The following is a 6,295-nucleotide window of genomic DNA, read 5'->3' as shown; positions in this document are numbered from 1 at the left end:
GTAGACCTTTTCTATAATCTGAGACAGAGGTGCTGCAGCAGCCATCTTATGCGGAGGCCACAGAGCGGGAAGACAGAGGAGGCAGTGGTGGATGCTCCCTCCTCCTCCTCGAAGGGGTTATTTGGCGGAACTGCTTGTTCATCAAAATGTAAATGAGGGGGTTGTACAGGGCTGAGCTCTTGGCAAAGAAGGCCGGAACTGTCATGCACAAGGGTCCAAAGGTAAGTCCCTAGTGGGTGAAGACGTACACAAAAATGCTAGCACCCAGCACACCATGAAGGAGCTAACCATCATGATGTCTATACGGGTGACCTCCCTCCCAGCCTCCTGGGGTATTTCAGACTCCTGCTGGGCAGAAGTAGCCTCCTTGACGACACAGAGCAGGTTGCCGAAGGAGATGATAACCAGGGGAATGGTGAAGTGGCAGATGAACATGTAGATGACAAAATAATCGTTTTTGACCTCTGGTGTAATAGTCAATACCGCGTGAGCACTGCATGCCCTCTTGGATGTAAACGTGATCAGCCGAACAGAGGGGGCACGGAACCAGCAGCAGTCTTCACCCAGGTGAATGCCACACCTGTGATGGCATGGCTCTCCTCGAAGCAGAAGTTGGTTAAAGCCCTCAATGGTGCAGCTGAAGGCGAAGTAGCCGTTCATGGAGGTGTTGAGCATGGTGGTGAAACCGCTAAACACTGTGAAGAGATCGGCCACAGCCAGGTTGACCAGGATGGAGTTGAGGGCCATCCGCAGCTTCTTGTGTTTCATGATGAGGTAGAGTGTGAGGAAGTTGATGGGAAAGCAGGTGATGATGAGGAAGAACATGTATGCGGACAGACATGCGTAGGCCCAGGGCTCAGCCAGGTGGTACTGAGGGAACTCATAGGGGCTCCACACCACTCCTGTAGCGTTGGACATAGGGATATAGAATGTGGGTCCCTCTGTGCCGTCCATGGTTGCTGTGTCTGTGTAGAGTCTGTGGGTGTATGTGGGTAACCCTTGAGGGGTCCTGAGAAGGTGGTACTGGGATACTCTGAGATACCCACTGAGCACTGACCCCCAATGGTCAGCCTTATAAAGGGGTTCACCTGATTACCAGGACTGATGTGGCGGCATGAATTGATGAATTGATCAATAATCAGTGCTGCTTTGAGTTGACAAGCAACTGATCAGATTATTAGGGTTAATATGTCCATCATCATTAATCCGACTGTGCTCTGAACTAGCTACTCATCAAGTTATTCACGTGATTAGGGCCATTAGGGATATTATTAGAGTTATTATGGCTAATAGGAGGATACCTGTCAATCATCATTAGAATAATTGGTCTAAATTGACACAACACTGTGTGTGTTGGAATCTTCACTGAGAGTCAATTACTCAGATATACAGTAAAGGCCTGCATGGTGCTTTGTCCTACTCCCTTTCCCCCCAACAATGGCATATTTTGAGAATTTAAAATAGCGGCTGTTTTCCACACATTTTGGATAATCAATTAAGAATCACCATAGGGAGTTTGAATTGTGTTTAATTACAATGCAGTGTACCTCATTGCTCCTGGCAGGGAATTAAGCTCAGATCGTTTTTGTAGCATGATAATTAAAATGAAATCAATATACCTTTTTGTGACAATTAAAAAATACCATTCCTATATATTCAAGATCTGTTAACATAATACTGGCATACTTGGAAATATTGCATTGGTCGCTTTTAGTTTAAATCTTCAGAATAAACATCCTTAATAACAATGATATGTTGAAGTGTTTCAATGGTAAGACAGGGCCCGGTTTCCCAAAAGCATCTTAAGGTTAATCCTAGAACCATAGGATCCTACTCTAACGATGAACTTAACCTTAAGATACTTTTGGGAAACTGGGCGCAGGAATGTTTAGGTTGCATTGGTATCCCAAATGAACCGTGTATTTCTTTGTTTGTATTCAAGTAGGTATCAGAGTGCCATCCTATGGTCAACATGTGAAATCACATCCACCCTGTATGTGATCTGACCTATCCCAGTGTTTTGCCTGGACATGCCAGAATTGTACTGTGCTGGTGGCAGAAATATGGCTCTCTACAGAACAATATGTCACACAGGCAGACATTAAGGGATTGAATGATGTGCTAAGGCAGGGTACCTCAACCAAATTTGGCCCGCTGGTGGTTTTATTTAGCCCCCCAAGTTTCCTGAGCAAAACAATATATATATATATTTAATTTGCATGTTTTATTGTTGGACATAAAAGGGATGAATGAGAACACTAGAGGTTTTCCCTGTAGCTAGTTTATTAGAATGGGATGTTGAATGTTGCCCATTCTCGTTCAAGGCCATTGGTTGGGAATGACCTATCGTTCTCTGTCACTAGGAGTGGTGTCTGTAGATTCACAGATCAATATCTTCTGTGGTAGCTATTTTACTGCATGGTAGGAGCCAAGGCTGAGTGTTCTTCTCTGCAGCGCTTCACAAGCCTTATTTATACATCATGATTTCACAGCCCTGGGACACATCTCAGAGATGGAGATGATGCGCCTTCTGCTGTTGATCAAAATAATGGACAGGTCTTTCGGTGAGATATGGTGCAACAGGGTTTCAGTCTTTAACATAAAATGTCAAAAATGTACAATGTTAAAAAATATTACTTTACACCACAGATGTTTCTGCTTTGGCTCGCCATTTGGTCCTTCCACTCCATGCTGAGGGCTTTCAAAGGACATGAGAGTCGCGGCTCAGCATGACTTCACTTGACACCTGTCTACACTCTACACTCTTTCTGACCATTAGAGAGCGGCCCCTGTCTAGATACAATTTTGGAAAACAACAGAAAAGCAAAGGAATATTGTTGGTGTTTGGGAGACTTGGTTGACTGATAAATTATTTGGTGAATTATATAAAAGGGTTTATCTCCATATATGTGAGGAGGGAGTTGGTGTGGGGAGATATGGTGATTTCAGTAAAAACACTGATTCACCTCTTTTCCCTCTGTCTGAATGAACAAAGAAAGTCTCTCTCACTCTAGTACCATCTCCTGTGTCAGGGAGTTACAGCCCCAGAACTGCACTTAACGCTTCTCACATAGTCCACATAAATCACTAGATGAAAGGCCTTATTTATCATGTAGTGTGTTAGAGATAAAGATTAACTGTGCAGGAGGTGTCTAATAAATCTTTGGCTACCGGTTGCAGAGATTTTCAGAGAAAACGCATGCAAATGAAAATAGTTCTGGCATTTTCTAACAGCAGTTTGTCTTTGCTCAGTTGGGGAGAATGTTGAGCCAAAGGGTTAGTTGAGCCACCCGTTGTTTCTAGGAAACCATACACAAAATTAATCATGTGACCAAATCTTTAGGAAGAGGTCATAATTTAATGGAGTCTGTGAAGGAAGAAATGACAAGGAAAAAGTGGTATGCAATCTTAGTTGTAAAAAACATTTTCACAAAGTGAAATCAATTTGTACTATACTGTAGGTTTCATGATGCTTGTATCTAAACCAAAGTAAATTGTTTTAAGATTGTTTTGCACATCAGTTAGGGTCTCTAAGCTTCAATATGAGGTCCTAAACCTAGCATGAAAGTGCATCCTTGTAGCTGTGTGGGCTAATATAGTCCAAATGTTTTCCCTGGGGTAAGTTGAGCCAATGGTCACCATACCCCATACAAATGATTACATTTAGTCATTTTTCTGCATAATATGCATAGTATTTTTGCAATGTGTCATGCATGTAAACTCATTTTTGTTGGTACAGAGCAGACATTATCATACCACGTGTATACAAACATAAAACAAGCAGGGGTCTAGCCCCCCCTTGAGGTTCTTGAGAGGTCAACCAAGGAAGTCAGAAGGGAAGAAATCCATTTGAGCAGCAGCAAGGGATGAAAAAATAGACCTTATGACACTGAAGAGGAACATTAAATAAACCAACATGTACCTGTGTGAAAGAGAGGCTGTGGTAGACTAGCAGAAAAAAAAACTTATCTGATGACATGGAGTCTGAGCTTGCTAAACATATCAAGAATCTCACGGACCAATTTCATGGGCTTAGTAGCCTCAAACGCAAAGAACTTGCCCACGAACTGGCCCAGACAACTGCTCAAGAAATGGAAGGGTAAGTTACATTGAACAGAGAGATCTATATCTCAGTGTAGGCACACATTTAAGATATACAATATACCACACCCCCATTCCACTAAACATTTATCTACCAGCATCCACTGTCACAGGAAACCCCTACCCACTTACCCCAAGGCGGCTCAACTTACCCTGTCCCTATGGTCAACTTAACCCATACCCGGGGTAAGTTGTGCCAAGAGACCACTTTATTTTGGACAAGCTATGTTTTTGAAAACTTATGTTTACATGAATTCTGATTATTTCCAGGGATACACAACATCCTGAAATACACTGTGTACAAAACATTAGGAAGACCTTCCTAACATTGAGTTGCACCCCCTTTTGCCCTCAGCTGTCGAAAGCATTCCACAGGGATGCTGGCCCATGTTGACTCCAATGCTTCCCACAGTTGTGTCAAGTTGGCTGGATGTCCTTTGGGTGGTGGACCATTCTTTACACACACAGGAAACTATTGAGTTTCAAAAATCCAGCAGCGTTGCAGTTCTTGACACACTCAAACCGGTGTGCCTGGCACATACTACCATACCCCATTCAAAGGCACTTATATCTTTTGTATTGCCCATTCAAATCAAATGTATTTATATAGCCCTTCGTACATCAGCTGATATCTCAAAGTGCTGTACAGAAACCCAGCCTAAAACCCCAAACAGCAAGCAATGCATGTGAAAGAAGCACGGTGGCTAGGGAAAACTCCCTAGGAAAGACTCCCTAGAAAGGCCAAAAACCTAGGAAGAAACCTAGAGAGGAACCAGGCTATGAGGGGTGTCCAGTCCTCTTCTGGCTGTGCCGGGTGGATATTATAACAGAACATGGTCAAGATGTTAAAATGTTCATAAATGACCAGCATGGTCAAATAATAATAATCATAGTAGTTGTCGAGGGTGCAACAAGCACGTCCGGTGAACAGGTCAGGGTTCCATAGCCGCAGGCAGAACAGTTGAAACTGGAGCAGCAGCACGGCCAGGTGGACTGGGAACAGCAAGGAGTCATCATGCCAGGTAGTCCTGAGGCATGGTCCTAGGGCTCAGGTCCTCCGAGAGAAAGAAAGAAAGAGAGAAAGAGAGAGAGAATTAGAGAGAGCATATTTAAATTCACACAGGACACCAGATAAGACAAGAGAAATACTCCAGATGTAACAGACTGACCCTAGCCCCCCGACACATAAACTACTGCAGCATAAATATTGGAGGCTGAGACAGGAGGGATCAGAAGACACTGTGGCCCCATCCGATGATACCCCCGGACACCCTCTGAATGGCCCACATACACAATCTCAATTGTCTCAAGGCTTAAAAATCCTTCTTTAACCTGTCTCCTCCTCTTTATCTACACTGATTGAAGTGGATTTAACAGGTGACATCAATAAGGGATCATAGACTGACCAGGTGAAAGCTATGTCAGGTCTTCCCAACCCTCTTCCTGGATATCTACAGTCCTGTAGGTTTTCGGTCCAACCCTAATTTAGCGTATCTGATTCAGCTAGTTAAGGTCTTGTTGAGCAGCTAATTAGTAGAATCAGGTGTGTTAAATTAGGGTTGGAGTGAAAACCCACAGACCTCCAGGAAGAGGGTTGGGCAGCCCTGGTCTATGTCATTAAAGATCAGGTGTTCCTAATGTTGGTACACTCAGTGTCTGTGTAGATATCTTGTTAGAAAGAATACTATATTTCCCATTTTGTTCAGTTAGCCACATAGAAATATGTGTAGGGCTGATGATGACCTGTAGCCTCTTCCAATGAGAAGGTAGTTTCATTGCCTCTGGACACTGCACTGCACATTGTGTATGTACCTTTTCATATCGTCGCAATTCAGTTGAACTGAGGTCTTATCCAGGGAACACAAACGGCAGTGTTTTGCAGTGGGCTTTCAACACACACAGTGCCCTTCCACAGAGGGACTTACACAGGAGATACAATGCATGCAAATCAGCCTGCGGTTTGCAAAGTACAACACACACGAGCACATGAGATATCCATCTGCTGGTTGACCTGACTGAGTAGAAAAATTGAAATGCTAAAAGATTTATTTGTAATAAACATTCCAACACAATGGCTTTTTTGTGCGACCTGGTATTGTAAGCATACTGACTGTGCTGTAATGGACTCCAGAGCTTTGTTTTCTCCAGGGTCTTCAACCATCACTAACTATCAAACAATCCTGAGACTTTCTTC

The 6,295-nt window shown here is 43.4% G+C and overlaps 1 pseudogene; it reads right to left on the bottom strand.

The window, feature by feature from the left end:
* Positions 1 to 229: 229 nt before the first annotated feature.
* LOC115150771 (rhodopsin, freshwater form-like) lies at positions 230 to 954 on the bottom strand (annotated as a pseudogene).
* Positions 955 to 6,295: the final 5,341 nt, after the last annotated feature.

Source organism: Salmo trutta, chromosome 16 (genome assembly GCF_901001165.1).
Source record: "Salmo trutta chromosome 16, fSalTru1.1, whole genome shotgun sequence".
NCBI lineage: Eukaryota > Metazoa > Chordata > Actinopteri > Salmoniformes > Salmonidae > Salmo > Salmo trutta.
Note: the sequence above shows the minus strand (reverse complement) of the source record. Positions and strands in the feature narration are given on the sequence as shown.